Source organism: Ambystoma mexicanum, chromosome 7q (assembly GCF_040938575.1).
Source record: "Ambystoma mexicanum isolate Mex_15411 chromosome 7q, UKY_AmexF1_1, whole genome shotgun sequence".
Lineage (NCBI taxonomy): Eukaryota > Metazoa > Chordata > Amphibia > Caudata > Ambystomatidae > Ambystoma > Ambystoma mexicanum.
In genome coordinates this window covers 176,837,620-176,853,119 of record NC_090941.1, presented here as the reverse complement: position 1 = coordinate 176,853,119, position 15,500 = coordinate 176,837,620, and positions in this window count along the sequence as shown.

The following is a 15,500-nucleotide window of genomic DNA, read 5'->3' as shown; positions in this document are numbered from 1 at the left end:
AACGAAGGCGCTGGGGGCAATATCTGATATGGTAATGCCCCCCCAGTGAGGGGTTTATTGCCATTAGTACCCCGGCCCATTAGACCGGGTGTCACGATTCGCTCCCTTCGCTCCTTTTCCCACAACTTGGGGGCATGATTTGGGGTTTATTCTCTACTGGACCTTCCTTCCGAACCTTATGCTACAGTGCTGTGGTGAATTGGGAGCGCTAAATCCTTATTTTTCAAGCTACTTCCCTTGCGGATCCATTCCAGGTTTGTGGCAGCTAGCATGCTGCTTTAATCAAATGCCCATGCTTCCCAGAATGCGTGGCCAACTTCTTCATCTCCACCATTGCAGGACAAGGTTGGGTGGAGGATAGGCAACACATGTGGCTGCAGGTGGAGCAAGCAGCACACCTTAGGCGTGTGCTTGTTAAGCAGCTTTAAAAGCCTCAGTTTGCTTCAGTCCAGTGCTGGTCATTGATGCAGTGTTCCTGCTTGTGATGGTCCCTTGTTCCTGGTTCTTAGCTGTGTGCCTAGTTCCTAGTTTCTATTTCTTGTTCCTTATCCATGGATTTAGAATTTAATGTGCTTAATTGTGATTCCTGCTTCCTAGATTCCCTTTCTTTCTTCCTCTGTTTGCAGGCAGTATTTCTCAGTGCTTTCCTTTTTGGTGGAGCCCAGTTTGCTTGTGTTCTATATTTCTTTGACTTTCCCCTTTGCTGCTGTATACTTTGATGCTTTACTCTTGCCTCTTTATAGATTTAGTGTCCTGCCTTTTTCCTTGGATGGGTTGGGGAGGTTTGCCTTTGTAATTTCGTTCTCTCTGCTCCTGTTCCTTTACTTTCTCTTGGAATCCATTGCAGGTTTTTCCTTGCACTTCTGCATTTATTTCCCATTGATTGTTAGGTGTGGTGTGCTGTTGTCGCTAGCACCTGTGTGAATGCCTATGTTTTCCTCGCTATTCTGTAATCACTAATCCTACTTGCCCCTTGTCTTGAGTCTTATGTATTTAGTTATCCTTACATTGCTGTTATAGCCTTTCTGGGTCCCTGTTTGATCAACAGGGTTCGTGGGCTTCGCTGACATTCAAGTGGTATTTCTCGTCCTCGTGAATACTGTTTTTAAGTTACCTTATTCAATACCGTCAAGAGTGTTAGCTCACAGATCCTGTCGTTGCGTGCCCTGTACGTGGGCTTAGCGCTCTAAGTGTCTGTAACAGCAATTGTGGGTAAGGAGCTTGCCGACTTTCCTTGTAATCATAAGGAGCTTCTAAGTGCTTACCCCACATCACTTTTCATATATTTGTATTGTTATCACACTCTACTTGCACTCCTGGGTGTTAGTGTACATGTGTCTTGGTTCCTGTGTGCATGTTGTTTGACTCAAAGCTATTCACTGGGTGATCTTGTGCACATTTCCCTTGCCATATTCACTGTCTTTGTCCTCACTGACACTGGGTACTAATTGTGTTTTTTTAGGCTGCAAGATGATGGCCCTCATGGATTGGGAAACTTAGTCCTTTCTCCCTTTCTGTGGTGGCCATAATAAACAAAGAAAATGGCTGCCAGAGAAAGGGAGAAGGGACTACAAGAAGTCCCTTCTCCCTTTCCATTGCGGCCATTAAAACGAATGAAGAAAATAAAGTAAACAAAAAAAAATAGCCACCGTGGAACAGGGAGAAGGGACTACGTGTAGTCCCTTTTACCTTTGCATGCCGTCCTGACGGGAGAATGCAAAGGAACTGCGAGGGACATGTGCTGCATCCCTCGTCAGGTAGGTCCTTGTCGGCCGGGCAATACCCCGGCAATGGGCCAATGAGCTTGGTTGTTAGAAGCTTATTGACCCTCGCTGGGTACTAATATGTCTTTCTCACTTTTCCCCTGTTTTAAACATTGACATTTTGCAAGCCTCAACCTGTGAAATGTTGATTTGAAAGGTTTTGCGCCTGTTTGACAAAGCGTTTTTCAAGGGATTTCCCCAATGAAAAATGCTTTTGTAAATCAGACCCTTCATATTTGTCAACTCTGTCTAATTTTGTCATGCCTGCTTCTACACTGTGTTGAAAGCTACCCCAGCGCTCCAAACACAACCACTTAAAGTTAGCGCTTTGGTGCATAGCGGGTCCACTCGCATTTTAGACCCACCTGGTGAGGCTTTCTAAAGGCCTATGACAAAAGAAGTAACAGTCGCCAAAATGCATTAATTTGATTTATACTTTTGATTCATCATGGGTTGCAGGTTGTTGTCTGTCCTTGAGTCGCTTAAGGGCAAAGAAATGAGATTACAAGCAGGGGCGCAACGAATACTACATTTCAGGAGGGGCGAACTGATGATGGGAGGGGCCACTTCAGAAACTTTGTGGGGCAAACTTTGAGGCTCTGCCCCCACTGTTCTACACCAAAGGTCTGGTGTGGGGACCAACTATCAAATAGTACATTTTAAAGTGCAATATACAGATAGCGATGAAAGCACATTTTTCTGCACAAACACAGTAAAACTTTAACGCTGCCAGTTTCGGAAAAGGCTTCCCTCACCTCTCTGCCTAACAAAATGCAAGTGGACACATCCGTGGGTGCACCTAGTCTAAAATTTTAGCAGGGGCTAACCCTTCAAATGTTGAAAGAGGGGCTAACTTCAGAGACTGCGGGGAAGGGGCAACCTTACTTTTGTGGAGGGATCTAACTTCTTATCGCATTCTAATGAGACTATTCTGGTGATGCTTCAATGTTACAAGCAGTTGACTCTCTCCTTCATGTCTGAAACCACACACTTAAGGACTGCTGTGAGAATAAGCTGTCTCCTGCCCCCCCCACCCTTCCTATCACTCCCCTGACATGCAAGTACTAACCCCACATCACAATTTCAATTGCCTTAAAAATGTATACATATGAATGCAGGTACTAACAAAGAAATGCTTTACGTAACCAAGGTTTCTTTGTAGCCCTATTACACTCCTCAGTGGGTAACCACACACAATGAACTTCAACCGATAAGACACCGGGTCTGCATTTCATAACAAATCCCCCAAACCCATTGAACAAGATCATCACTCAAGACCTGGATGCTTCTGACCTGCACCCGCCTGTCAGCACCGTCACTCCTGAGGCACGTCACAATCCCTTTAAATTCCATACAAAGCTTACATTAGATTGCTAAACCACACCTTCTTCGAATAAAAACAGTTTGCAAGTGAGGAGGCAAGTTCAAGTAGAGTCAGCGCTGCATTCTGTGCCAAGAAAGTTGCTTATTCGTGTTAAAAGTGCTTCATTCAGAAGGACTCTTCTCCAGTGAAGGGAAGCACGGCACACCGATAACTGGAGCTCACAGCTAAAACAAATATCTCTGTTTTCAAGGGAGTGTTGCCTTCAGCTGTGTCCGGGGTGTCAGTTAGCAGAACCTGTGCACTCCTAACCATTGGCACGCCACCATTGAGCAGATCGGGCTCTAACTCCCCCCAAACCCCTCCCGAAATGTTGGGCTATGTTGACTCGGCCTGGCTGACCTACAGAGCTGTGGCCGGACAGAGTAGGACGCGCTGTTAAGAAAGGCCCTCCACAGAAGCCCCGCCATTAAGCTCACATTTGGGGGGGGGCAGGCCAGGAGCCTGATTAGCTCAATGACGTTGCGCGCCTGATTACAAATGCATATTGCAATAGTGCAGCCGATGCCGCCAGCACAAGGAAAGTAGAGTCAGAGCTGATCATGTGACAAAACAACTTCGACAGCTGTGACACTGTATGGCCTGGAAGGGGTTTCCAATTTACGCAACGGTATAAAAAGACATGGCGACAAGCGGGTTTAAGGGGAGCAGATGTGGGGCAGTAATGGGTGGAAAAGAATAAAGTAAAAGAGGAGAAAGCGAGACATGAAGAGTCTGGTGAGACATACAATGCAATAGGAAAAAGGAGGGCAAATGAGAAACATTGAAACTGAAAGGGGGAGAGAAAAAAGGGAGAGCGTGACTGAAACTAAGAGGGAGACAGCTGGGGAGAGTGGGGCGGTTTTAGAGATTCAGTGACGAGGTCAAGGGACTGAGAGGGAGGAATGTTATGTCACAAATAAGAGAAAAGAAAGGGACAAAAAAGGGCTGTCGATAGTCTGGGGGTTCCTAGAACCAGTTCCAAAACTTGGCATCCATCAACCTTCAGTTTTGCTAATGTCCACCCGAGTGGGACCGGTCTGCCTAGACATGGGCTGCGAGCCTGCTGCGAGTAGATGGCCAAGCTACATCTCACTGATGATGCCCAACCGGGCACAAACATCTCTGTGGTTGCGTGTGGTGTCGTGCAAGGGGATGTGACCTACAGGCTCGGACTGACCTATAGGGAAATAGGGCAATGCCCGAACCAAACACGCAAAATGCTAGCGTGGGCCAGTTTTGGGGTAAAAAGGGGCGAATATTTTGGCCATTGTGGGCCAGTTTGATAAGTTACTTCAACATGTGGCTAGTAGATTTTACCAGTGTTACTGAATAAAATATTCTTTAAAATGCACAACTTGCATCACATTTGATTAAAAAAATCCCCCCTTGGGTACTTCTGAAACGGTCGGTCACATAAGAAATTAATGGCCATTTGCAACTGTGGTATAGCTGTTGAGCTGGGGCGACCACTTTTTTGATAGGGGCTTGTGGGATGTGGTCAGAAAATCATAGACGAAAAAGGGGTTTTCCCAGAAACAAGCTACCTGTTGTTGTCACAATCTCGGGCGCAAGGTCTAGATAAAGATGAGGAACATGCAGGAGAAACATAATCTTATTATAGAATCAATCTGTACAAAAGCTAGTATTTTACTCAAAAAACATGATTTTATTTGATTACATAAAAAGATTGAACATAATTAGTTCGATTAAAAAAAAAAAAAACACCAAAGATGACCAAAATCACAATCCTGTTTAACAGAAACGGTTAGATAATAGAGGTAGTCATGTGGGACCACTTCATTTCATCCAATCATGTATCAGGCCTATTTTCTTTTATGAATATAGGTGATGTTAGTAGTTGTGTAAGTGACTTTTCAACACAAACAATGACTCATGAAAACATTTTTGAACGACCACTAATGGTACAGTATATGGGCATAAGCCCATCTGTAAACAGTGTCGACAGGTTAGCTCTGTTTCCAGCCTTATAGGTCAACACCAGTCTTTTGTGAGTGGCTGTCGTCGTGGGATGGAAGTGAGACCATATAAGACTTTCGTCAGGACACGTTAAGGCGGTGTTAGTAACCCCAGCATCGAAATCTTCATACTGGGCTGAGAGTATCAAAAGATGTATTTCTAAAAACAAACAAACACAATAGGTTCAAAACTAGCTTAGTTCTAAATGTCATTCATCAGCAAGCCTCATCAGTATTTCTATGACCTGCACTGTCTTATTTTAGTGGGTGTGCAACCAAGAAAACTGAGTGGTTAATCCCCTCAGTCTCGATCAAAGTTAGTTAAATAACTTATATTTTTGAAGTATCTTATTACTGATGTAGAGAGATATTTATCGTTTTCTTATTTAAGCATTCTTCATAAAAGTGTTATTCATGTTATTTCTATAGAGCGATGTTATTTTTTGTAAATAAGAAAACGATAAATATCTCTCTACATCAGTAATAAGATACTTCAAAAATATAAGTTATTTAACTAACTTTGATCGAGACTGAGGGGATTAACCACTCAGTTTTCTTGGTTGCACACCCACTAAAATAAGACAGTGCAGGTCATAGAAATACTGATGAGGCTTGCTGATGAATGACATTTAGAACTAAGCTAGTTTTGAACCTATTGTGTTTGTTTGTTTTTAGAAATACATCTTTTGATACTCTCAGCCCAGTATGAATATTTCGATGCTGGGGTTACTAACACCGCCTTAACGTGTCCTGACGAAAGTCTTATATGGTCTCACTTCCATCCCACGACGACAGCCACTCACAAAAGACTGGTGTTGACCTATAAGGCTGGAAACAGAGCTAACCTGTCGACACTGTTTACAGATGGGCTTATGCCCATATACTGTACCATTAGTGGTCGTTCAAAAATGTTTTCATGAGTCATTGTTTGTGTTGAAAAGTCACTTACACAACTACTAACATCACCTATATTCATAAAAGAAAATAGGCCCGATACATGATTGGATGAAATGAAGTGGTCCCACATGACTACCTCTATTATCTAACCGTTTCTGTTAAACAGGATTGTGATTTTGGTCATCTTTGGTGTTTTTTATTTTTTAATCGAACTAATTATGTTCAATCTTTTTATGTAATCAAATAAAATCATGTTTTTTGAGTAAAATACTAGCTTTTGTACAGATTGATTCTATAATAAGATTATGTTTCTCCTGCATGTTCCTCATCTTTATCTAGACCTTGCGCCCGAGATTGTGACAACAACAGGTAGCTTGTTTCTGGGAAAACCCCTTTTTCGTCATTTGCAACTGTGGGCCACTTTTTCTTTGGAGCCTAAGAAAATTGTATGCCCCAGTCCGACCCTGGTGACCCAGCAGTTTGGACTGGACTACCCCTTTTGGGGTGGGTCCAAGTCTGGTTTGCATATGGTCTTTTCTCTTCTGTAGAGGCATGGCAGACCGACAAATGATGTCCTGGAGATTTGCTCATTGCAATGCCTGAGGTTATAATTTTTAATTTTTATTTATTTATTGTGCATATGCTTCTAAAACATGTTAGAACCTTACACAAATTCTTAAACATCATCATATACACACAACATAAAAGGTTGTAATTAATTCAAAACATTTCAGCTTTAGCTTTGCTAAAGTGTAAACACCTCCAAGCGACAATCCATGCTATCAAAGACAGAAGTGGGAGCGTAAACAGTTTAGAGGTTGCCCATCAGCCTACAAATGTCAAAATAATCAGCAACCTTCTCCAGAGGTAAAATTGGCAACGTACAATGTGCCTTGGAATGCTGAGCCTGAACACCAAGTCATTGGCACTGACAGTTATGATACTTCAATGTCACACAACCTGGGCCTCAGAAGAAGAAGGAGGAAGAGAGACTCTGACGCCTTCCGTGGCCAGTGGTGCTAGAGATGAGGGGTTACAAATTGGGTGTTTTCATTTACTTTGTCGGCACTGACGTGTGAAACATATCTAATTTTATTTTATTTTTATTTTTCGTTTCATATCATTGTGGCTTCAATTTCACATCCCGAATAGTAAACTATATGTCCCAGCTATAAGGCCTAACTATAAGATAATGCCAACCTCGAAAATCTAGTTAACCCCACTGTACATTCAGTGATTTAAGACATGTAATAATAGATAGATATCGAGATTCTTTGCAACAAACCTCCAGCTCATTGTTATTCATGATGTTGAAAACATTTGATTAGTGACATAAAACAACTTTATTTTTTTGCATGTCAAGATAGTAGTCATCGTGGATATAAACACATTTTTAAAAGGGTGCTTTGTGTTGCTCACTTTAACTATCACAGATTTGCAAGATAACTTGTGCTTTGGGAGCTCTTTGAGTTGCAAATGTCCATCATGCATATGAAAGGCTCTGCCACTGATTACAGAAATGTGTTTGCAACCTGAGCACCTTAACGACCTGCAGAGCCACGGACGCTGTGCATGTATCCGGATCAGTGCTCGAAGTGGACGGGAGCGGTTGGGAGTGGTGCTCGTCTACTTTTTAAAATTAAGTTTCACTGTTCATATACTTCTATTTTTTAAAGAAAGCGCTCCAGAATGGTTTCGTTTTAAAATTAAAGTGTAGGAAGAAGTTGAAACGTACACTTCAGTGCCCTGAACTGAACGTTCCCTTATGCAGCAGGCGCATCTGATTAGGGGTTTGTATTGCACGTGGGAGTGGGCATGGTGATGGTATTTGAGGGGAGCGGGACAGGCCAGCAGGGAAATTAGTTCCACTACTTCTTTTCGTACACTTCGACCACTGATCTGCATAGCTGAGACTTTGGAAACTGGCAGTGCTTGAATGTCCGGCCTGAGCCGATTCTATTACTGGCTCAGGAGAAAGAGAAAGCGTCCAGTATGTGTTTTTTGAGGCGTTGAACTAAAGATACGCTCTGTAAACAGCAAATGAACTAGTGGTACAGCGTACAATGATTTATATTACACTTCCATCTCTGGTTTAATCACAGTTCTCATTTTGTTTGTAGACTGTGGTTGATGTATTTGAGCTAGGGTAGTTCTCAGATGTCTCTTTGCTACCTGTAGATTGAGCAAATTGGAAAGCATATGTAAACAAATAATTAATTTACGGCGAAAATGTACATTATTAAAGATACATTCGAAAATACAAATGGCCACACTTACAAGCTTCCATGAAAGCCTGCTTTCAAGACTCGGGAGCACAATTGGGTGAGTCATTCTCTTTCTATCATAAACTGCTTCAGAATTCGCACAGGTTTGGAGGCATACTCGTTTTTACCCCTCCAGATCTTGCAAAACTACTCTTCATGTGAGTTATGGAGCAAGTGTCTTCATTCATTTAATGAGGCAAACGGACAGGGTGTTGCTGTGCAAATTCTTTGCATTTTCAAAGGATCTAAAATGTTCAGATCCTTTGCAAAAGCAAAGGACGGTGCTTTCTGGCATCCTCTACAGTGCCTTGTAAATGCCATTGCCATATTAATATAGCCCCGTCCGTGACCCATACACAGCACTGTGCAAGGTATCAGGGAGACTCAATGGCCAGTGACGGTGATGTCACAGCCTTCATTGTGTACGATGGGAGCTAACAATTACAGCCCCTATATTCAGAATGAAGATCTCTTCACCATTCAATCTCCCTGCCTTTCTGTGTCACAGAGAGAGAGGGGTGAACAGAGGCACTGGACCTCTCGCCCTTGCTTGCTGCCACTGTTTGCAACCAAATGAGTGGAGCATAAACCGCACCAGAGGAAGAGAGGACAAGCAGAAAAACAAAATGTGTGTTTGTGTGCTGTGAATGCAGCAAGAAGCAGACACAGACAACAGGTTCAAGCTTTGTCTCCAAAAGATTTATTAACTTAAAATGTAGGATGAGTAAGGTCCAACTTGTCCTAGAAAACTAAATATAGTCTGTGTCAGGAAGCCAAAGAAAATGTCTGTCTGTGTCCAAACCCTATACTTGGCCTAACATCTAACTATATAAAATGTATAAGGAGGTCAGCATCAAAATGAATAGTGTTCAAAGTAAAGTTCAGAGCTTCTTCTGGCTCTTGGCTTCTAATGAGCTTCTCCTTCCCAAAGTTCAAAACAGTTCACTTGGCATAGGGGCTCCCTTCCCCAAGAGTTCAAATCTTCCAACTTTTCAAAACAACACAATAGGTATAGGGGTTCCCTTCCACAAAAGTTAAAACTTTCCAGGTTTTCAAAACAACACAATTCCTTGGGGCACTTCCCAACTCTTAAACTATTGGTACTTTTCACCAGTTCACACAGGCAGTTCAATGTCTTCAGTTCAAAATCATTTAAGTGTTTATTGTAGTATAAACACAGGTTTCTTCATGAGTGCTTTCAGTGGCTTTTCCATACCGGCTTTTGAATTCGGTCTAGGGGCAGTTATCAGACCACACAGTCCACCCATTACAGGTAATGCAGCTGATGCCCCTTCTTGTCTGCTTTCCATCAATACTGTGCCACTGCTTTCACCTTGGGTACTTTCATTGGATTTTCCATCCGGGGTGCGGTCATTCTAGGCATAGTAGTTGGACCCACAGTCCACCCATTGCAGGTCATGCAACCTGTTCCCCTTCGTTGCTACTTTTCCATCAACATTAGGCCACTGTATCAGCTTGACAGTGCTACTTGATGTTTCCACCTGTGTCACACTCTCCACACACTGCACAGTGGTTTGCTTAATCACAATGCACCTGTTACACTTTCTTCTAGTCTCCTGGCTCTTGCCAATGTGTATTCATAACTTGTGGTTCCTTTAATTCTCCTTTTGGCTTTTGCCTCTGCCTGTTTTCTCCTACCTTGCAGTTCACTGTATTTATGAAGATTTCCAAACTTTCTTTCACTCAGTTTAATGTTCAAGATTTCTCAACACTTGCTTTCACTCAGTTCGTTATTCAAAAGTGTTTCTAATTGCTTTCACTTTGTTCGGCATTCAAAAAGTATTTTGTTTTCACTTTGTTTGGCATTCACAAATGCTTATATTTACTTTCACTTCACTTGGCATTCATAGCAATACTTGATTCCACTTGATTCAAAGTTTGTTACTTGCGTTACATATTCGCCTATCAAGCCGATGTTCACCCTTTAGGATTCACAAACCAGTCAGAGCTTACGGCTTTGTTGCGAGGTCCTCGACCGCCTCAGGTTTTCTCCTTTCTGTGCGGTATCTCGTCTCTTCTCCAAGCGGCTCTCTGTGGCTTCACGCCCCCAGAGAGGCTCCTCCTGCACTTCGGGACTCACTCGCTTCACTCGATCACACCAGTCTCTTTGCTTCGGTCTGCCACCGACCTCCAGCATCCTTCAGCTCTGCTTCCCGCTGCATAAACTTTGCATTCTTTTCCAGGTCTTGAGCACTCCGCTTGCCACACAGCTGCACAGCTGACTGTGCCTTCACAGTTCACTCTATCTCCATTTACCAAAGGATGTCAGGTTTTACAGTTCCCACCACCACGATTAGTCCAGGAAAGACTAGACCGCTCACCATTAGCATGGTAGTTTTGCCTTACTCATGCTGTCCTCCGCCTCAATCTCAGTACATTTCCGAGGTTGATATGTGTCTGCATTAACAAAATGTGCCTGACAGGTAGCTGTATTAACAAAATGAGGCTGATAGGTGTTTGTGTCAACAAAATGAGGATGTGTCTTCCTAGTTAGTCTCTTCCCCGTCCCAGTGTTAAACTTGTGTTTCTGGGGGAAAGCTCGGAGAGAAGAACAGGGAAAGGGCTGAACATAACCTACAAAGGCCTGAGGGATAGAGAGTTCACTATGAAAAGGAAATGGGGGATATCATGTCTCACCTAAGGATGTCCTCTCCCCAGTACCCAAGTTTCCTCCACCCAGGTGATACTCCCTCGCATATCCACCCTCAGGTTCAGCATCCAAGAGCAATGGATTTTCCCTGGCAACCTGAGAGGAAGATATAGGGTGAAAAGATGTGAGGACGCCCTCAGGTTCCTCACAGTGCACGTATGTTGTAAATGTATGTGTTTGTGATAAGGTTTTAATAAATGTGTGCCCGTGTGAGAGTGTGGACAAGTATGTGTGTGTGTTTGTGTGTATGTGTGTGTGTGTGTGTAAGTGCATGTCTGTATGTGTATGTGAGTTTGAATATGTGTGTGTATGTGTGTGCTCACTCTCGCTCACATTCCTATGTGACAGTGTGTTTTTAAAGTATCAATACTGCCATATTTGGGGCACAGGCAGCATAAAAATGTGTTTTTGCAGTATCATGCTGACGTATATTGTTCACAGCGAACATGAAAATGTGTTTTTTACAGTGGCATGCTGGCTTGTATTCGGAAGAGGCACCATAAAAATGTTTTTACAGTGGCAATACTAGCATAACAGCATCCCAATCCCATCTTGCCAGTCAACCTACAGAGCAGAAGATTTCAAATCAAGGAGCTGTGAATCAGGAGCAGTGTGTGTCTATGTGTGTGCGTGGGAATGCACCCACTCTAATATCTTATTTAGGACATGGCATATTTGCAGTGTTGTTATGCTGCTTTACAATATTATGTCTCTGTTCTGTTAAGCATGTGCACATTTTTGCTGTGTGGTTGTGCAAATCTAGCTTCACAACGCTCTGCGCTTCAAATGCTACATTCTGTTAGGATTGGTATGCAGCACTGTGTTGTGTTATGTTATGAAACGGCATGACATGTTTAAGATACTGGGGCGTGTTGTGCAATGGTTATCTGTAACTATCTATGTATTTTGTTACCAAATCTTCCTTTTCCAGTTAGCTTGGTGCCCCTCCGCCCAAACACCTCGGTTTGGAATTCCACTTCCTAACTAACTGCATCTAAACCTAACCATCCTCCATCCTTGTGCTTTTCCACATTTAATTCTGCCTTCCCAATTGCAGTCTTGCAACCGAATTAGAATTTCTCATTTTGTAAGGTAGTATTGCTAATTTTTCATTTTCATTTTTTATATATTTTTTCACCCCTTCTATTTCTTTTTGGCACATGATGCCGGTTTTGTTATGCTAGGTTATTTTATGCAATGTTTTATGCACATTTCATTTCACATTAATGTCTAACGTCAAGCACTTTCAATCAGCCATGAGGTGGCAGGCTCTACTCCGCAAAGCACGCAATTAAATAAATAATACATAGGAGTGTAACTCAGTTTATGACAAGGGTCAAAACACCTGAAGTACACCTGCAAAGGGAAGTATGCTGCCCTCTGTTAACAGGACAAGATCATTGCAGCTAGGGTCGAGAAGGGTAGACAAGGCTGGATTATGCAGATTAACTCAGCCTCAGCCCAAGAGGAGCCCTGCCTCACAGAACGCTATACTTATCACCATAAAGTTCCTAGCAAGTCTCAAGGACTTGCTCCCAAAAATGCCACAATTCAAAACACATCCTCATTTAAAAGTGCACATATTACCTTCCAGCTGTCCTGTGTATCAAACCTGTGGCCTAGGGGAAATACATAGAAGGGTAAGTAGAAGGGCTTTGTTGTCCTGTTTTCTTGTGTATAGTTTCAGCGGTGTCCGGACATTTCATCGACAACAATTGATCGACAGGACATTTGGTCGACGTAATTTCGTCGAAAACCAAATGGTCGATTTTTTTTTCATTTATATATTTATTTTTAAGGTTGTAGTTTAGGGAAAAAAAGGGTTTTTTAGAAAAAAAAGGGTAAAAAAAAGGGTAAAAATAAAAAATAAAAAAATTCGACCATTTGGTTTTCGACGAAATTGGTTCGACCATTTGTCCAGTCGACCAATTTTTTTCGATGAAATGTCTGGTAACCGGTTTCAGCATGACCAGATTCACAGTGACTTCCTGTGGGCTGCTTAAAAGCCTGACCCCTGCTAAACCAAAGATGTGCACATGCTAGTAAACATTTTGCACAAAGGATAACCTAGGTCCACTAAGATTGTTTTGGCACATTGGGCCTCATTACGACCCGGGCAGTAACCATGGCGCTTTTTGCGCCATGGTTGCCTCCGGTAAACTACCGATTCCGCCATGGTGAATGGCAGAATTACCGCCCTATTCCAAGGTTTGCGGGGCGGTAATTCCCTATTCACCATGGCCCTTCCCCATTCCCATTTTTGTCCCCATAGGGCTCAATGGGAATGGGGAAGGCGGTAATTACTGTACTGCAAATTGCGGTACCGTAATTACCTCCAAAGTCCCTTTGCGGGTGCCGTCCTTAACGGCTGTAAAGGGACCTCGGAATTGAGCGGTAAGGGATTACCGGCACCAGTGCCCTTACCGGTACTGGTAATCCCTTACCGCCCGGGTCGTAATGAGGCCCATTATGTACACTTTGCAACTGAACATGAAAACATGAAAAGAAAAAAGGAACATTTTCACAAAATGAAAATAATTGAAAATTATGCTGATTTTTTTTAGGAAGTTGCAAAAATAAGTAATACGCATTTCTGGCATACAAGGTATCACAACTGTTGTTATTAAAAGAGTTTCCAGATGTACCAGCTGCCCAGATGACAACTTCTCTTGCATGCAAGTCTGTTTTGGAGTGCCCTTACTTCACACCCATTCTCTCAATATTGGCTGGCTGAGGGGCCCTTCAAAACGTTGGGTGCACTGGCATTCAAGTTGCTCGCTTGCGGCCTGTGAAATTCCTTCCCTGCTCCTCAGTCCTTTGAGGTGGCCTTACTATGGCAAAAAGCACTGTACAAGCAACAACGTGTGGCAAAGCCTTATGGTAGCAGCATAGTAACATAACCTACCATAACATAAAATTAGCGTGCCAGATTCTCACTACGTGCAATAGAACAGATATCGAGCCCTCCCGGCTCTACCTATTCTGTTTGTCACACCTTGACTTGCTCCTTTCACACAGTTGAATGACCATAACCTAGATAAGGAGCACAGAATGTCTCACTATAGATGACTGTGTATTACTTTGATAGCCTACTCCCAAGTAAGAAACCACCCCGCTCACTGTGAACTAAAATAATGTCTAGCATTACACAGACCAAACTCTTAATAATAAACATTTTCACATCAAAGTGCCAGGCTTTTTCAATTTTACCATACAAGTTTGACCACTCCATTCCCTTACATTCGCCTTCATACTGAGTCTATACTTGACTATGCCACTCTTTGCTCAGGCTTGACAGTCTTTAGCATTGTGGCATTTCACCTGGGGTACAGTGTATAGAGATACCAGGACAAATAAGACACCAAACTTGCAGGATATCTTGAGCCACTAATGCCCTTGGAAGCTTCCATGAGCTCAGACGCACAAGCTTCTGATTTCAGTAAAAACTGCTCATAGTACTTGAGGTTGTTGAAAACTATCAGACCCCTACTCAATTAATCTAACTGCGCCACCACAGCCAGAGCAACCATACTCTCTCGCCTGGATTATGGCAATGCTCTGTTGCTGGGCGCAAGTAAACATTGTTTGACAAAATACCAACTTATTGAGAACCACGCGGTCGGAATAATCAAGCAAAAGGCAAGGACAGACCATATAAGTGATGCAAGAAGGGAACTACACTGGCTAAGGGTTGAAGACTGTGTTATGTTCAAATCCATGACACTCCCACATAAGTGTTTGTATGGGCTACATTCCAACCCGTACATTAAGATCCGCGGCTCAAGGTCTTATTGTAGTAAACCCACATAAGAAAGCTAAAGGTCTGGGCAGAGCCTTCCCAAACCGGTCTGCTTCCAATTGGAATAAACTGCCACTGACTTTGAGACTAGAACCTAATCACCTCAAATTCCGAAAGAACTTGAAAACCCTCTTATTCAAATGAATAAAGTAAACTAGCGTAGTATTTGTTCCTTCCTTGTCTTGGCTTGCCAAGTGTCCCGCCATCAATGTAAGTCAGTCCCAGTTTTTCCAGTTCTTGTCTCCATGCAGTGCCCTGATGCCCGCGGGCTTTTGGCACCTAATGAACAAACAAATAAAATAAATAATAATAATGCATCCAACATTATATTGTGTACTAACTTACAATTCGACAAATGTACCATGGAAAAACAAGCCAATTATCACAAAACTTTAGGACTTATCTGCCTACTTCTTTTTTCAGAACTATGGTCCACTTTACAGGAATTACATGTATCCATGCAATTACAAAACATCCTTCCCCGGCTGCATCCTTCCCTCCCTGTGTTTGTAGCACATATTGCCTGCCTTCCCATCCTTTTTCTTCCATCAGAGTACGGTATGGATACCCCTGTCAGGGACACAATACACCACACCACAGACAAGCTTTGGTGCACTGAAATTACTATGATGGTGCAGTATAAAAGCATATTAATATAACATAAAATAACTTATACTTTGCGCAGACAACAAGAAAATGTATTTTAGTGGACAATGCTGGCATATATTGTAGGGCACTTGCAGCATGAAAATGGGTTTTACATGAAA